General features: G+C 39.3%; 1 protein-coding gene across 11 annotated transcripts in view; it reads left to right on the top strand.

The window, feature by feature from the left end:
- SEMA6D (semaphorin 6D) overlaps positions 1–18,483 on the top strand; it is a 552,663-nt gene that overhangs the window by 162,495 nt on the left and 371,685 nt on the right. For 10 of the 11 annotated variants that reach the window (XM_032297552.1, XM_032297553.1, XM_032297549.1 and 7 more), the window contains exon 2: positions 11,967–12,046. The exons of the other annotated variant lie outside the window; for it this stretch is intronic. The gene's annotated coding sequence lies outside the window, so the exon portion shown is untranslated. The remainder of the gene's footprint in view (positions 1–11,966; positions 12,047–18,483) is intronic. 11 annotated transcript variants of the gene reach the window in all.

The raw sequence follows: 18,483 nt of genomic DNA, 5'->3' as shown, positions 1-18,483 counted from the left end.
GCTGACTCCAGCCAGTATCTTATGCTGGGCAACGTGTGGTTGTCCTAGCCATGGTTCTGCAAGGAGACGCTGGGCACTAAAGGACAGAAACAAATTTGAATGATAGTTTTATTATCTCACTCATTAAAGTAGACAGGTGAGGAAGAACATCAAACAAAAGGACAGAATGTTGGAAGAAAAGACATCTGAAAGAACATCCCTGAGAGATGAAACAGTTAGTGAGGTCAGTCAGTGACAGCATCGATGTGTCAGGCTCACCTGGTCCCAGATTTGAGTAAACACAGGAACACACTGCAAAGTGTTGTTGGATCCTAAATCAGAGAAAGGTCTAAATAAGAAGAGTAGAGTGAAGGTCGTACACTGGGTTGTGTTTGTTTTGAAGGAGTTTGTTTTTATGATACCCTCCTCTCCATCCTTAAGGTATGTAAGGGTTCAAGTTAGTCCTGTGAAATGTTTTCCAGGGTTCCAGAGACCTCATACTGGGAAATGATGCTTTAAGTAAAAGAGCAAAAATCAGAGCAGCAAAAGCTACTTCCCAATGAACACACTTTAGAAATCTTTTCTGTAGGCTAGGCGCAGTGGCTTATGCCTGTTATCCCAGCACTTTGGGAGGCCAGGGTAGGTGGATGACCTGAGGCCAGGAGTTCAAGACCAGCCTCTGGCCAACATGACAAAACTACTTTTCTACTAAAAATACAAAAGTTAGCCAGGCATGGTGGTATGCACCTGTAGTCCCAGCCACTCTGGAGGCTGAAGCAGGAGAATCGCTTGAACCTGGGAGGCAGAGGTTGCAGTGAGCAGAGATCATGCCACTGCACTCCAGCCTGGGTGACAGAGCAAGACTCTGTCTCACACACACACACACACACACACACACACACACACATCCTTCCTATACACTCTTATTTAATACTTTTTGCAATGCTGCAATGCTATGAGGCAGGTATTATCCACATTTTCCTAAGAGGAAGCTGATGTTTATAGGGACCTAATACAAAGTGAGAAGTTATTACAGGTTGACTGTGGTTGAGAATGCCCTGGAATTGTAGTCAGGTCTCGGTTGTTCAAGGAGTCTTTTGAACCTACTCTTCAAAAGATACTCAGTTTATCAAACAACTAGTTGTTTTTATTTTGATGGCCTTCTGTGGCCTATTTCTAGAGCACTCATACTGGCTTACTGGCTTTCCTGACGTGAGAAACTTGTTTTGAAGATATGTTCTTAAATAAATGAGTCTGATGTCATGCTGTGGGGTGAAATCATTCAATATAATATTAGGCAGGATTTTGTCAAAGAATTTCCAACAGAGACAGAACAGCCTGAGAGCTAAGGGTATAGATTCAAGAGCCAGATGCCTGGATTGGAATCCCACTGCCGTCAATTATTAGTACTGTAAAAAATCATTTAATTTCTTTATACCTTCATTTTCCCATCTGTAAAGGAAAGCTAATAATGGTTGGGTTTTTGAGCAGACTAAATGAATTAGCTTATTTCACATGTTTGAAATCATGCCCAATATGTAATAAATACCCAGTAAATATTAGCTATTATTTTAATTATTATTATTAACATTAGTAATTGCTTTGTGTCTTCTGTGTATGAAACAGTCATTTTATTTTACTCCTCAAATCTTTTTGTAACCCCTCATTTCTTATAGAATAAATGGCCATGACTTGATTTTTGATGTTTGATATGTCCCATGCACTGTGACAAGCATGTTGTCTCATTTAATCCACAAAACAATCATAAAAGGTTGGCAGTATTATTAATACCATTTTATAGATAAGAAAAAAGGGCTTCAAAGAGATGTTTAAAATTATGATAATAAAGCTAGCAGTGGATAATTTTGAGCATAAACCCCGTTTTATGAAACTTCAGTCCTCTAACTACTGTGTTACACAATTTGTAACTCTTCTTCCTTCCACCTGCTCACCCAATACGCATGTCTGCTACTTTGTCAGCCTGCTCTCACCAACTTCCCAAAAGTTTACACTATTCTCCAAGAATACTGGGGACTTGCAGTTCCCCGTGTGCACTAAGCTCTTCCCGCCTAGTGACTCTGCATATGCTGTTGTCACCATTTCCAGTGCCCTTTCCACTTCGTAAATTAGGAAAGTTGCTACACATCCTATAAAAATCACATCGTGTCCCCTTTGCTTTGAGGTCTTCTCTTACTTTGTAAGTCAAAGTTAGACTGCTTTGTGTCTGTGCCTTCATACCATCCACAGCACATTTGTCTAGTGTTTTTTCCTTTTTAAAATATTGCCCTCCCCACTAGACTGTACGCCCTTCAAAAGTAGTTAACTTTTGCTTTCAACTATTGCCTCCCAAGCCAGAGTTGAGGTTTTGAAAAAGTAAACAGTTCCCAAAATCATAAGATAAACTGGCGAATAAATAGTTCAGATTATTTCCTAAAGCAGCACTGTCCAACAGAACATTCTAGGGTGGTGAAAATGTTCAGTATCTGTACTACATGGTAGCCACTAGCCATGTGTGTTAATGAGCTCTTGAAATGTAGTTGTTGCCACTGCAGAACTGGAATTTTAATTTTATTTAATTTTAAATAATTTAAATTTAAATAGCTACCTGTGGCTAGTGTTTAATATGCTGGGCAGTACACTTCTAGAGTTAGAGCTGGAACAGCCTTTTATTGAAGGTTCTTCTTGAGTATTCCTCATCTGTATTTCCTTCTCACTTATATAGTGTATCTTGTAGTTGTTCGAAGTCAGGGAGTTGCATATGCTGGAGAGCAGAGAGTTCAGGATGCTGCAGTGAGACAGCAACGATCTTCTGTTAGGACAATGGCTCTTCAGAGGGGACATTTAAGCTTGTAGTGTCACTCACGTAACCACAACAGTGATTTATGCGATCGGGCTAGCAGTCTTCTCAAAGAGCATTTTCAAATTCATGAGGGATGTTTGCAGCCTGAGCAGGATACCTGTGTTCGGTGCTTTCAGGTTCTCTGCATAGCTAATAAGTGGAAAACAACATCAGCTTCTCTTTTTCTGCTTCCACCGGGCCCCTCCAGCATTGTACTTATGGACCTGTTTTCCATTTGCATTATTATACTGTCATTTGTTTACATTCTGTCTTCTCCCCATCCTAAGTAACTTCTTTGTGAGCCAGACATTTTTTGTTGTTGTTGTTATACATCTTTATTTCCCTAGGACTTACCTTAGCATTTGACATAAGGAAAAGCATCAATAAATGTTTGATAAATAAATAGATTAATGTCGAATCAAGGACAAGCCAACAATTCCTGGGACCTCAAGAGGCAACGCCTCCATCATAGAGTAATGGATATTCCAGAGAGATCTGAGCCCGCAGTACTGTTCTCGCTAGGGAGGGAAACATGCAGGAAGAGAATCCTGTTCTGTTCACAGCACAATCACAAAGAAAAACAATTATGCATTCTGGGCTAGTCCAGACAGCTAGATTGGGTAGAGGTTCAATCAAGTTGGTGTACTATCTTGCAGTCCACCTGAGGAAGTTTGGATTTAATGAGTAGGAAGTGGCAAGATGCTTTAACAAAAGCCTTTTTCTCCCGAATCCCTGTGTTGGCTGGAGGGTTTACCCAGCATCCCTAGATTTTGAAATAAAGTGGACCAGTAAATGTACAACTCTTCTTTTTTGTATAATCTCTGTTAGAAAAGAAAGGACCAAAGGAAAAAATGTAAAAGTGATGAGAAAACCCCAGCAATGACTGCCATGCAGACACAGATGCAAACAGTGCACACATCCTATTAGGGAGTGTAGCAAGGTAAATGATTTAATGGAGCATGAACAGGGTATCATCTCAGTTCAGTTTAGTACAGTTCAATAAAAATTTAGTGAGCATCTACTTTATAAGAAGAAACATGAATGATTAAGACACAACCTCTTCCCTTTAAGAATTTACAATCTAATACAGAAGACTCATGAGTTAATAACTTGTAACAGATTATGGTGAACACACAAACAGAGGTGTGCTAGGTACATTGGTGCCACAGAGGAGCAGAGGAGCAGACAGTTAGCTGCACTTGAGTTTGTCTTGAATGATGTGTAGAAATTCTTAAACTGTGTGGGGAGGGAAAGCAGCTAGGGAGAAAAGGACCCCTCCAGTTAAAAGCAATAACATAGTCAAAGGCACAAGTAGGTGAAGCAGTGCAGAGTGTCGGTATAGGAGATGGGGCTTGCTCTTCCCTTGGTGGCTACTGATGTGCCCGTTTTATCAGAAATTCACTCCGTCTTTCTGGAGTTTGCGAGATGATTCTTGCCATTGTATACAAGATGGACTGACGGGGATAACCTCTAAATAGGGAGGTCAGCTAGAAATCTGTTATAATAGTTTCAGAATGAGAATGTTTTGGTCCCGGCTAGAATTATGACTGTGAAAGAGTAAGGCTTGTAGAAGCGTGTTCTGGAGAAGTAATTCTCAGCCCCATTTTTGTCTGACAGCTCCTGAGAAAGAAAACATGCTTCCATCAGTAACAGTGATGGTATGCTACAGAAGTGTTTCTTGAAAGGGATGTGAGGATATCATTTGGAAAATCACCCCAAATGACTCTGGTGTATAGATCACCCTCTAATACCTTAGCAAGGAGGATCTCTATTCTAGAGAAAGAGCAAAACTTTGTGGGAACCAAGAAGCAAAAGGGGTTAAGGCTGAAAATGTAAAAAATAAATGTTGCCGTTTATTGAGAACCTAAAATGAGCTACCATCTTGGCAGTTATAATTTTATTTTATTTATACTACTGTGGGGTAGGTATTATCCTCTTCATTTTACCAAGGAGAGACCTGAAATTCAGCTAGATTCTGAGCATTTTTCCAGCTCCAGTTACTGCTTGTAGAAATGTCTGGATTCAAACACAGGACCATCTGATTGAAAAGTCTGAGCTCTTTATAGTACAGATCACTGCCTTTCTCTAAGACCTTTAATGCTGTGACCTGATAGGAACCTAACATTGTATCAGAGGAGTGCCTTTAATGGGGAAAATGAACTTACCCTAAGGCATGGGCTTTAAGATAAAGATGCCAAGCTAGTACTCTGATCTCTTGTCTCTTTTTCTCCAGTATCACCACTATAGTGTATATCAGAGAATGATAACGGCTCACATGCTGTTTTGTTAAAAGCATGTGGGAGAGAAATTAGTGAGTAATTTCTTCATTTTCTTTCAATCAACATGTATTTACCAGTCTTATATGCCAGATATTTGGCTCAGTGTAAAGGATAAAAAGGCATATTTGCAAGCATTGCTCCTACACTCCAGAAATCCATAGTTTCATACAGGCTAAAACATGTAGCATATAATTCTAGTGGAGAGTGCTAAGTGGTCAAGTAGAGACGTGCGCAAGGTGTCATGAGAAGATCTTCACCTTGCCAGTCAAGTGGCAGCTGCTTCTTAGAGAATGAGTAGGAAATGTCTCTAGGGGGAGAAGTGAGAAAGGCACTCCAGGAGGAGCAAGCAGAAGGCAAAGGCATGGTGCACAGGAGTGTTTCAGGAGATGCAAGTAGTGCTATGTAACAAGAGCTGAAAGCAAGGACAGGGCTGTTCAGGGCTTTGCGTTCTCTTCTGAGGATCAGGAATCTAGTCTCCTGGGTAGAGTGTGTTAGTATCTGGGAGGGGTGACGACTGTAAGGGATTGGAGTGGGTGGCATGAGCTTAGTGTTTCAGAACAAAATTTGGAGAGCTGGTGGAGAAGGATTTGGTTGGAGGGTGGTGTCAGGACAGGCGGATCCCAGTCTGTTACAAAGCCCCACCGCACATAGTGTCTGGACCTAGTCTGAGTCCATCCTAAACATCGCCCTTCTCCACCAAACCCCAGTCTCATTCCACTACCTCACAGGGCTAAGTCATTCCAGTGGGAATGGCGGAGGAGCTTCACCTAGCACTTAAAAGCATGAGGCGTCCAGGATTGAGGGCTGTTCACCAGCCTGTAAAATGAATCAATGCCTCAGGGCCTTTCCCATAGCAACACAATTAGTCCTTGACACCTAGAGGGTTCTTGCTTCCTTTGTGTTGCCTGAAGGCTTGCCTCTTCTTTTGACTTGTGTATTTCCCTCATCTAGCTGGGGGCCGCATGTAAACTCTACTGCACTGCTAATATTTCATTGTCATTTTCTGCTCTGTTACATCCTTCTCTCAATCATTCTTTAGAGCAGGAGATGTCATCTAGAGGGGTCTGCAGCTTGCATAAATGCGTTATGAATCCTCATAATTTCAAATGGGTTACCAAACCTCTTCCCAGCAGAACCAGGCATCTGGTAGCTCCAAAGTGTGAAGAGGACATTATGCATATGTATGCAGAGCCACATGCCCTGCAGCGATGCAGAAGTACTTGCTACACTTTCGCTCACGGGGGGCCATATGCAAGGAGACCTGAGAATTGCTCTTTGAAAGGAAGCTACTTTACCACATCCTTTCAGATCTCTATTCTCTCCACAAAGCTTCAACTTTTCCTGAACCCATGAAAGGAGTGAGGAAAAGGGTTTGAATGAGTGTGCAAATTATCTGTCATATACAACATTGCACGTATGTAGTCGGGTAACCATCAGCAACTACTGGAGAAAGTGAAAAAGCAACAAAGCTCAGTCTACATGAACATAGTGAGGGCAACAAAATCAGGGACCTAGGTGGGTCTGACATGGATAATGTTGCCTGAAGAAATTTGAATGGAGAAAAAGGTTCCACTGCCTGTAGCTGTTTGACCTGGCTTAAGTTATTTATGCCCACTGAGACTTCCTGCACCTGTACATGGGGCATAATAATAGATCTACTGAGTCATGTTTTCTGAGAATTAGATTAAATAACATATTTAAAATAGCTCATAAAAACATACCACAGAACAAAAGCTAACAAAAATATACTTTCCATTTCCTTCCTTTTGATTCATAATAATTTATTAACAGTTACTCTGACTTCTAAAAATATGTCAAACTCACAGTGACTGAGAGTGAAATGGTGGCTACCAGGGTCTAGAGAGTAGGGAAAAGGGTAGATGTTGCTCAAGGGTCCAAACCATCAGTTGTAAGGTGAATAACCTCAGGAGACCTAATGGCTATCATTGCTAATAACGTGTTGTATAACTGAAGTTTCCTAAGAGAGTAGATCTCAAGCATTTTCACCACCAAAAAAAGGTGACTATGTGAGGTGATAGATCCATTAATTAGCTTGACTGTGGTAATTATTTTACAATGTATACTTATACCAAAACATCATATTGTACCCCATAGATATGTATACTACTTTTATTTGCCAGTCATACTTAAAAAAAAGAAAAAACCATAAATTAAAAAAAAATACTGTCCTATTCACTTTATTTAGTTTTTGTGGAAATTAAGTGAAAATAGTGAATGTAAAGATACCTTGTAAAGTGAAAAATTCCAAACATCCGGAATGTGTGATTATCATCATTATTTTGGAGGTACTTAGGCTGTCATTGTTACAAAAATATTTGGGGAAGGTTTATCTGAAGATGATGCAGTATTGTTACTGAGAAGCAGAGAAGTTGATGCATTCATCTGTCAAGCCATTTCTATCCACCTTCTTGGTGCAAAAAGCTGCCAAATACCTCATATATGTATAAGGTGGGTAGTACTTGGAAAGAAGAATTGGGAGGTGCTCTTTAAAAGTGCTATACACAAAGTGCAGACTTGCAGTTTTTACATTTCACAACTCTGAGGTGTTATCTTTTCTGGGACTTAAAGATTTAGCATGATTGTCAAGGCACATTGGATGGATAGCCAGCCAGAAGCTCAGATGCTCGCAGATGCTGCTGTCAGTTATCCTTTCACAGGTGCTCTCACCCCTGCTCCCTCCTCTCTGCACCTTGGTGGTGGTGGTAGGGTGGGAGTGTTGGAGTCTCCGTGTGAAAGGACGTGGTGATGAAGACTGGCAGAGTCTAAGGATGGGCCTCAGAAGGAGGGCAGTAGATAGAACTCCTGACCAAGCTGTCAGAGATCTGTGGTTTCTCATTTGCACTGTCTAAATTCTCTTTCTCAATAAGTGTCAACATTTTCTCCTCCCCGCTTGTGACCTGGTGTAGAAGTGGAGAGGGGTGGCGGAGAAAACAACTACGTTGGCATGTTCTGGCATCCTCAGACAGGCCTGGGATTGAGCCCATCTCTGCCAGCTACCACTTGGAGCTGTTTGACCTGGTTTAAGTTATTTATCCCCACTGAGACTTACTGCATCTGTAAATGGGGCATAATAATGTATCTTCTGAGTAGTGTTTTCAAGAATTAGATTAAATAATACATTCAAAATAATCTTATGAAAACATTCCACAGAACAAAAGCTAACAAAAATATACTTTCCATTTCCTTCCTTTTGATTTATAATAATTGGTTAACAATGACTCTGACTTCCTTCTATATAACACTCTCCTTATCTATAAAAAAGGGTAAACTAAACATCTTATAATTCCTGCACACTAGTAAACGCTGAAAATTCTTCTACTCCCAGTGCTATAACCGAGAAATAAATGAGGTTGCTCTGTACATTCTTACGTACATGAGATAAAATTACACAGAGAGATTCAAAGGGAGGAGTTTGATCTAGGTATTACTGGACAAGTAAAGTTTTAATAAGCAAATAGGTATTGACACAATGAGGAAAGCCACACAGAGCCTGATGCTGTTAGGTTTAACCAAAGCAATTTGGATAAACTGATTCATGCTAAGGTAATAGTCTCCCAGAACTATGCTTGTGATTTAGAAGCAGGCAACTCACAGGAAGCATGAGCCTGTCTCTTGGAGAGCTTCTCTCTCCCTCCCAAAGCACACAGGCAGGAGTGCAGGAGAACTTGCAGGAGGTTATAGTTCCCCACTGGACATTAATCTACATGAGAGCAAGGGCTCCGTCTGTTTTGTTGCCAGTTGTGCTTACTGAGTGTTGAACTTTGGATGAATAAATGAGTATCACTGCTGCACTTAAAGTATTAATGCCTGAGTACAGGGTAAAATCCAGGACAAGGTAACCTAGTGATCTTTTTAGAATAGCAATTCTCCTGGAACATTTCGTGAAGACACTTCAGAGCACTTTTGCAAATGCTGATAGTTTATTTAAGCTTGTAGAAGCTTTTTCTTGCCTATTGTACAGCTGTGAGTGTGGGAACACAATTCTCTGGGGACCTGGGCATATGTTCTCTCCTGGAGAAAATCTGGGAGAGAGCCCCAAAGAACACATTGTACCCCTCTCTCTGCCAAGAAAAGAAAATCCTGCCTGAAATGTACCGTCGGCCAATGAGAAAGTATGAGCTGGAAATAGAGCTTTTAAAACTTAACTGTGTATTAGAAAGAGGAGAGAGTTGGTGGATAAGTTGGAAACTCTGGGTTCCATTTCTGATCTTCCACCATAACGATATCTCCCACGTACTATATAGTACGGTAAACCCTCTGGACTTCAGTTCGTCCCCCATAAATAAGGACATTAGTCCAAAAACATGTCAAGATACCTTCTTGATGGGAGCCTGATGCTCCTAATTTTATTGGTACTTCCTAGAATTGTGAAGCTGGAAAAATATTCCAATTTTTTGAATTCAGCTTTCTTATTTCATAGATGGGAAAACTATGTGGTAGAGAGGTGAAATTATTTGTCAAAAGCCACCAAACCAAGTAGAAGCCAAGCTAAGATTAGGACCCGAATCCTCAGACCGCCAGTCCAAAGGCTCCCACCTTAAGAATCTGATGAAAGCCCTGGACCTACTGGGAGTGGGGAAGGTTGGGAGGAGCAAATGTATCACAAGTAAATTTATAAAATTTGCAAACTATTGTGTGTGTGTGGGGGGGGAGTCTTAGATTTAGGCTAAAAGTGCTAGGCAACATTGTATTTCTGAAAGTCAGTGTTGGAACCAAATATTTAAGGAAACCTATTTTTTTTTTTTTTTTTGAGATAGAGTCTGGCTCTGTTGCCGAGGCCGGAGTGCTTGACTTAACTGCAGCCTCAATCTCCTGGGCTCAGGTGATCCCCTGGCCTCAGCCTCCTCAGTAGCTGGGATCACAGGCACATGCCACCATGCCCAGCTAATTGTTTTTATATTTTTTGGTAGAGAAGGCATTTCCCCGTGTTGCCCAGGCTGGTCTTGAATTCCTAGGCTCAAGGGATCCACTTGTCTTGACCTTCCAAAGTGCTAGGATTACAGGCATGAGCCGCTGCACTTGGCTGGAGCATTTTTATATGTGGTGGGAAGTGTGCCTCTGGCTTCTTTGGTTTAATAGCTTCGTTTGGGCAAGAAGCATTAAAACACACAGGAACAAATTTAGGTTTATATCTGCCCTCCAAATAAGTCTTACTAATCTGTTTTGTTGATAGCAGCCTCTGATTTGTAAAAAGCCAGTTCCCCTTTTAAATGTTATAGCTGTTTTTCCTCTTACAAATACTTCTGCTAAATGACTTGTGCTAAATACTTCTCCATGTTTGTCAACCATAGTCAGGTAATACAACAAGGGGCTGGCTAAAATGGAAAAAGTTACCTCATTAAGTGAATCTGAAGGTGGCCCCTACTAATTAGTTCTTGAATTGGATCTTTGGGGTAGGTGCATTAAAATGACCTGTTCTTCTTGAAAATATGTAGCATATAGTCCTGGACTCCAGCCCAGACCTATTTATCCAGAATCTTTAAAATTAAGGCCAAAGAATCTGTGTTATTACAGACTATTCAAAGCCTCTTATGCATACTCACATTTGAAAACAACTATTCTTGATACTGGCCCAAATATTTTCATTAACAAAAGTACCCTAATGATAATACTGTCCTAAATAATTCTTTGGTCTTTGAAATGGTGAAGTAATAAAGGATTCAGACTTTTGGAAAACATTCATGTATTTTGTTAGTTTGAACTCTTCCATTTTTCTCAAAGAAAAATTTTTTTTCTCTCCACTTAAACACAAGGAGATGAGTGGCTATGGCCTGACTAATGCCATGGTGGACACGGTGCAGGGTGTCAACATTTCTTCTTGGTGGCACTCATTTTCCAGATGCTTCCTTAGCTGAGTTCTTGTTTTAATATTCACGGTTGCTTGCATTCCTGCTACTGAAGAACTACCCCTATAGTTCTGCTTTGTTTCATTGAAATATAGAAATATCAATGGTGTTACTCAAAAAAAAACACTTCAGCAGTTGTTAAGTATAAAACTTATATCTCCTCTTTCATCAAACAAGCTAACATGCACATTCATACACTGGTAGAACAAAAACCCATCTGAGAATGACGAAGTCTGACATTTTCTAACTTTAAAACACCTTGCTGTCTATTTCTGAACTAAGGTTTCTCTGGTTTTCAAAGAGCCTTCATAGAACTCCTGGGGATATTAATTCATCTACTTTTCTCCCCCTGTCTTCAGGTTTGGGATTCTTGAGTGCTCCCATGGGCTTATATTTCTTCTGTGTCTGTTTAACCACTTCTGGGTTCAGATCCCTCTATTTCAGTAGAGTGGTCAGAGCAAGGAAAATCCACTGCAGCCCTCAAAGCCTCATCTCAAGGACAACAGAAGACATTTGGAAACTTCCCTTGAGTAAAAGTATCCTTGTCCGCTCTGACAAGGGACTCAGGGAAAACCAAGTTGCCTTCCACTAGCCAATGTGTGGCCCATAGAATGTACACAGACATTGCAGTCATGTAAGCAAATACTTCATTAAAATTGGGCTGGTGACTTTTTTCCCCAACAGAGACTATGTCCTGATTACAGTTTATTAAAACTACCTAGGCAGTGTACCATTATTTGTCCTGCTTGTATTCATGAATGACCTGTTCGCAATAGGAACATCCAGGTAGAGATCAATAATCGGTCTCTTAGTTAGGGCAGAGAGAGGGTAAAAAAAGAAAATCCACTGGTGCACTGCATTCAGCTGTGTTTAAGAGGTCTTATCATTAAAGCAGCAGCAGGCATTTATAAACCAAGCTTTCCGGCAGTGCTGGGAAGACAGGATTAGAATAATCATCCATCAGGCTCTGTTTCATGAATGTTTTCCTTTGACTTTTGGCAGGATCTCCAACCTGAGCATATGCCGGTTGACATGCGAACACTGAGGCCAGCAATTTAAGGATTTCACATTTGCTTGCAGTGGTAAGATTTACATATATAACAATGAAGGACATTAAATATTACTGGGTTCTGGCTTTTTTCATTAGATGTGAAACTGAAATTATTTAGGTATATCTTTTTTGATCAGTCAAGATCTCTACTTTGCTACCTTGCAAAACCATAGCAAACACAAGAGAAATTCATAATCCATAAATAGTGAACATAGTGTTTGTTGGTACAAGTGAAAATTGGGAAGCTAATAATTAGATTTTTAAAGTTTCTGCACCATTGGACTAAGTCGAGGAAATGGTTTCCATTTTGGACAATGAAACTATTTGTATTCAGAAGAGATATGATTCTAGAGCACAAAGGGACACAGAGTTTAAGATCAATGGGGAGAAAGAAAGGGAAAGTGACTCAGTTTTTAATTCTGCATGGCGCAGTCATACCCTTAACATGGGCCCAGATATTTGGTGTCTAAAACAACCACATTTGCAGTTGGTTAGGAGATTATGTAAAAATGGAGATTCTCTGAGGCTGATGACAGTGCATCTTCACATGCTGGACACTTGCTGCCATCAGAGATATCTGCACACATTACTTTAAAAAAAAGTTATAATGGTGACTGTTGACAGATGGATGGCAAATTGTGTTACTGGAAGCTCATTTTGAAAAGGGAAGTCTTCCACTCCTCTGTGTGTATGTGTATTTACATATATGTGTGGATAAACACACATATACTTCCTCCCTTAAATCTGAGGCCAAGATATAAGATTTAATAAAGTAATAAATCAAATTTATATTCTTAATAAAAGAGAGTACCATCTCTGGACACATTTTCAATATGAAGTAGAAATTGTGCCGTGATAGGATTAAACAGTCAAACAAGATCATCTAGGCCTCAGTGGATTCTTTGGACCCTGAGTTGTTTAATTTAACAAATTAAATATAAAAAATAATACCCATTCCATTACCATCTTCCTTTAAGCCAGATCTTCATGGAGTGAGGCTATATTTGGCACATTCAGTTCTCTCACAGCTACTATTTTAACATATTTTATTTCTTTCCTTATTTATTTATTTATTCATTCATTCATTTTTGAGACAGAGTCTTGCTCTGTCAGCCAGGCTGGAGTGCAAAGGCACAATTACAGCTCACTGCAACCTTGAACTCCTGGGCTCAAAGGATCCTCCCATCTCAGCCTCCTGAGTAGCTAGGACTACAAACACTACTATGCCTTCCTAATTAAAAAAAAAAAAATCATAGAGATAGGGTATCACTGTGTTGCCCATGCTGGCCTTTAACTTATGGCCTCAAATGATCCTCTTCCCTTGGCCTCCCAAAGTGCTGGGATTACAGGTGTGAAACACTACATTTGGTCCATTTACATGTGGTCTTGTCGCAGATCTGTGGTGCATTGAGCAAAATGTGACTTTGAGTAGTCTGATTTGCTCATTCTTGGATACTGAACATCGCCTTACATCTGTGAATTTCTGAAGGATGTATTTTGGAAATTCAGCATTCATATTTAGTCTTAATATATTCTTCTCAAATAGTGTTGCTGCTTTATTCAATCATATTACTGCAGTAACTTTTAGTTTAACAGCTTGTATTCTCAAAATCTATTTATGGAACAATGGAAGAGTGATTATGAAATAGCTTGGAAGATGCATTACTTAAACTGATACCTGCAACTGACGATATAACTTCACACTTTTATGCATATAAAAGTAAATGAATGCATCATTATGGTTTCTTTTATCTGAATATTATATTCCCCTTGAAAATTAAATAACTCTGCACTTGAGTTTCATGTTTTATTTCATGATTTAGAAATGCTTTCTAGGAACTACCCTAATTTCCATACATAAGTCATGGTTTTCTCATATGTACATGGAATTTAAGATAACATCTTAATTAGAGTCATTAAATTGTAGATGTCAGAAGGGGCAGAGCTTAACTGAACAGGGCTTTTAAAAATCCCCAAGGCTGAGCAATGTGAGGAGAAAAAAGAGAAACATGCATGTGATTGGCCTTAATGAAATTATAAACCTCTATGAAAGTGGCCTACAACTCACTTCTGGACCGCAGAAGTCATTATTTCATCTGAACTGTATATACCAAATTATGCTTTTTGTTATCAAAAGTGAAAGCCTCCAAAAGAAATCCAGTAGACCATGCTAAATTGAGTGGCATCATTGAGCAAGTGGGAAGATTTTCTTAGAACTAGCCTTGGAGCTTCTTGTCTCTCTAGAGAACCAAGGTTCATACAGAATCCTGTCCCACTACCGCATATGAAGACACTGTTGAACAGATAGACTTGTTTGAGAAAGAATATATTCATGTAGAGTGACAGAGCAGAAAAAACACTAATGTAGAAACCAATGTACCTCCTTCTTAATCTTTTTCTTCTTTTGTCTCTAAGATTTTAAATAGTCTCTTAAATGTCAGGTCTTAGTTTTTAATTTATAAAAGGGGTTTAATACTTACTCTATTTCTCTGTAGACTTAGCTAGAGATAAAATAATAAGTAAAAAAATACTTCGTGGAACTTAAATTCACTACACGGAATTTAGTATTGCTAGAAAGTTGATTTCCTTATTAATAGCACTTATCTGATTAGAACATTAGATCAGAAAAGGCATCTTCATTGATCTCTATTTTCACATTGAACGAAGGCTTACAGTTGCTCTGAGCTCTAATACACTTGACTGTTCTTATTAAATTATGATAACAACAAAACACAATCATTATAACTTTCCCTGAATTGTACGTGCATCCATTTTTATTGTTTTTGATGCACTGATCCGAAATTTCAGTGCCTAAAATTACTCCAAATGAGAGAATGGGAGCATATAGAGGAAATGTTTATAATACAATCCCTGTCAGTAAGAGGGGTGGGAACGGTCTCTGGGGCTAATCCTTGTGGTGAATTTGTCTTTCTCAGACCTCCTTTTAATTCTTTTGAAATGTAGACTTCCTAGCAAAGCAAACCCTGTGTATCTCCCTGCCCCTTCTCCTCCTCCTCTCTACCCCCTCCCGTCTCCTTTCTCCTCTCCTTCACACCTCAGAAAGTCCTTTGATTGTTTACAATCCAAGTTTTTTTTAGCTATTGACCCACAGCCCTCTGCTTCCATAAATCCTGCTTTAAGTGTTTGATCTGTAAGACAAATATACCCCCACAGCCCTGAGTTTACTCTCTGACTCTGTTTCATTACAAATGTTGTAGACAATCAATATGAGTTGGGGGTTGGGGGAAATGTCTTAAGTCAACAAACACAATTTGCTGGAACGTACCATAATCTTTGCCCTTGCAAAGAACTGTTGATCACACATCCTTTAAGAATAAAGCCAAGTTGTTGGAAAATGTAACTTAAATAATACACAGGAAATTCCAACAATTACACATGACATAAAAAATCTTTCAGAGCTCCCAGTTCATGTACTAATGTTAGAAGCAATCAAGGACTATGAATAATGGATGAAGTTAAACATAGTGGCCCAAATTTTTATCCAGAGTGCTAGAGAAGAACGTTAACATAATGGATGTGGGTCAGAGAAATTGCCTGACATGTGAAATACCAACCAAGAGCATCATCCATTTATTTTTTATTTAGGAATAAAATTTGCACGCCATGCCAAGGTCACCAGTGTAGAGAGACTTACTCGTGTACACTGCTGTCCTCCCAAATGATAACCATACTCTTCCCCAGTCCCAAACCCCCAATCACATGGCAGCATCATTTGTACCTTCTGTGACAATTACAGTCTACCCTCATTTTCTACCTATTTGTTCTCTCAAGAGAACAAAAGTAACTAATAGCACCTTCAAGCCTGAGTATGGTCTATTTTGTCCTCATGTTAGAACCTAATTTAAACCTTCCGTGGTCACAAAATTCTGAGACCAGTCTGGGGAAGTAACCAAAGAGAATTAAGATGAGAATAAGGTTAAGTATGGGAAATGTCGTCCTAAAATACACCACCCAAGTTTCCATTTGTTTATAACTGACCCAGTTAGCTTGAAAATTAGTTTGGAATCATTATAGCAGATCATAGTACTAGTAACTCAATCAGTTTATTCACAATCTGGCAGATCTGGCTACATCTGTTATTTCCAGCATTCCTAACTCAAAAGGCAATTTCTCTTTTCAATCACTGACCTCTGTTTCTGCCCAAAGTCAATGTGGAGGTAAGATATAATCAGCAAAGAGAGCTCCTTAGGACTCTTTCCAGGAAGGGGATCAGGAAATTATGGAAATTGATAGAGATTCTGGTAGGGTCTTTAAAATCTCAGCTATTTTTTATTAGCATTTTGTTGAAGCTCCAGAAAATTGCAAGTACTTTCTATTCTAGCCACCCCCCAATTACTTTGCAGCTGATCAAAATAACTCATGACTAACAATAGAAACCGGAGAACCGCCATAACTGCAATGGTCCCATCTATCACTCAGACGTTTTTGGTGTAATAAAGTCAAAAGAGAATTTTCTTCTTTTATTTTCAAGTTTTGCATCTGACAAAATGTCATTAGAACTCAGTGACTTATGAAAAATTGGGACAGATTGAGAGCCTCTGATAAAGGCAATCTTTATATCACTGAAGGATTCCACTAAATTGAGGGGGAAGGGGAATTATAGCTGTTAATAGTGTGTTGTCTTATCAGCCACCTGCAAAAAATTCTAATTAAATATCTAAAGATATATTATTAGATATTATTGAAAAAGGCACAAACGTGATTCTAGAAACATTTTAAAAGTTTGAATATTTAATATTCATTTGTTTTAGAGCACAGAGGGAAAGGGGAGATAAAAAACGTAAATTGTGTAGGCATATTATGATTTCATCCTCATATCAGGCAAGAAGATATGCTCTGACATACCATCCCATGGTTACAGACTTTACCTTTTAGACTCTATCTGCTTATACTGTGTGTGTGTATATGTGTGTATGTGTGTGTATTTGTGTGTGTGTGAGAGAGAGACAGAGACAGAGAGAGAATATGAATGTCTGAGAAAGTAGGAAAGAGTTGTCATCAAACGTCAAACTTTCAGAGGTTGTCTAAAGGGGCAAGATTTACCAAATATCTATTGTTTAGGGAGTGACAATTACTGCTAAGATTAAAAATAGTAATTTTAGAATTGTTCAGGATTTGTATTAATTCTTAGTGTTGTTTTGGTGTTTTTCAATGTGCTGTATTACCATATTGTCATGGCCCTAACATGACAACTGTTGTATACTTGAATCCCCTGAAATCTTGATTTCATAAATGGAAGATATCATGGTAAAAATGGGCGCCTCTAAATAGTAATTTTCCATATGAAAGACATTAAGTGCTTTTTGTTTTCTCTTTTTTTTTGACCACTCATACATCCTTTTTTTTTGGCAGTTCATTCATTGAACAAATGTTTATAGATCACCACCTAGCAGGCATTGCTAGACATTGTTTTGTGTATTGGGGATACTGAAGTAAACCCAACAGATAAAAACGTCCGCGTTCAAGGAAGCTACCTTCAACAGAGAAGATAAATGATGCACGAGATAAATATATCTAAAATATAGCATTTATGTATTTTATATGCTCATACATATTTTATATACAGATGAGTGCAACAGGAAAAAAGAGGAGATATGATATGGGGTATGGGGCTGAAATTTTACATGGGGTGACCCGATAAAGCTTTTCTGTGTAGATGCCTTCTGAAAAAAGACTTGAAGGAAATGAGACAGCAAGCCAGGCAGAAACCTGGGAAAGATTGTTCTAGGCAGGGAGAGCAGTAAGTGCAAAGGCTCTGAGACAAGAGAATGGGTAGCACATTTGAAAATTAGCAGGGAGGCTATTCAGGCTGACTCACTACAAGGTCATTCTGGCAGCCATGCTGAAAGTGTGTTTTAGTCTGTGTAGGCTTCTATAATAAAATAGCACAAACTGGGTGTCTTATAAAAAACAGAAATTTATTTCTTACAGTTCTGGAGGCTGAGAAGTTCAAGATCAAGGCATCAGCAAATTCAGTGTCCGGTGAGGGCCCATTTCCTTGTACATAAACAGACCCTTCTGTTTGTCATTACATGGTAGGAGAGGTAATAAAGCTCTCTGGGATTTTAAAAATAATTGCAATGATCCCATTTTTGAAGGCTATACCCTCATAATCTAATCACCTCCCAAATGCCCCATCTCTTGACACCATCACCTAAAGGGTTAGGATTTCAACATAAGGATTTTGGCGGAATATAAACATTCAGCCCATAGCAGAGTAGGAGGGAATGCACAGGGCGGGTAGGGAAGGCATAAGTAGGGAGACCACTTAGGAGACTGACTGCTTCAATAATTTCAGGAAGATAGGACAGGGTTCTGTGCCTAGGAGGATAGGGTGACTTTGACTAAGAGTACAAAGAGCTCTCTGTAAGAACAGGAAAGTTGCAGATAGGTGGGAAGAGGTGGTAGTCACAGGATATGAAAGTTCTCTTTTGATTGTTTACCAAC

The sequence above is a fragment of the Sapajus apella genome, unplaced genomic scaffold (genome assembly GCF_009761245.1).
Source record: "Sapajus apella isolate SASKATOON/1434 unplaced genomic scaffold, GSC_monkey_1.0 scaffold37, whole genome shotgun sequence".
NCBI classification, from domain to species: Eukaryota; Metazoa; Chordata; class Mammalia; order Primates; family Cebidae; genus Sapajus; species Sapajus apella.
The sequence above is the reverse complement of the archived record's forward strand: the minus strand, read 5'-3'. Positions and strand labels throughout refer to the sequence as shown.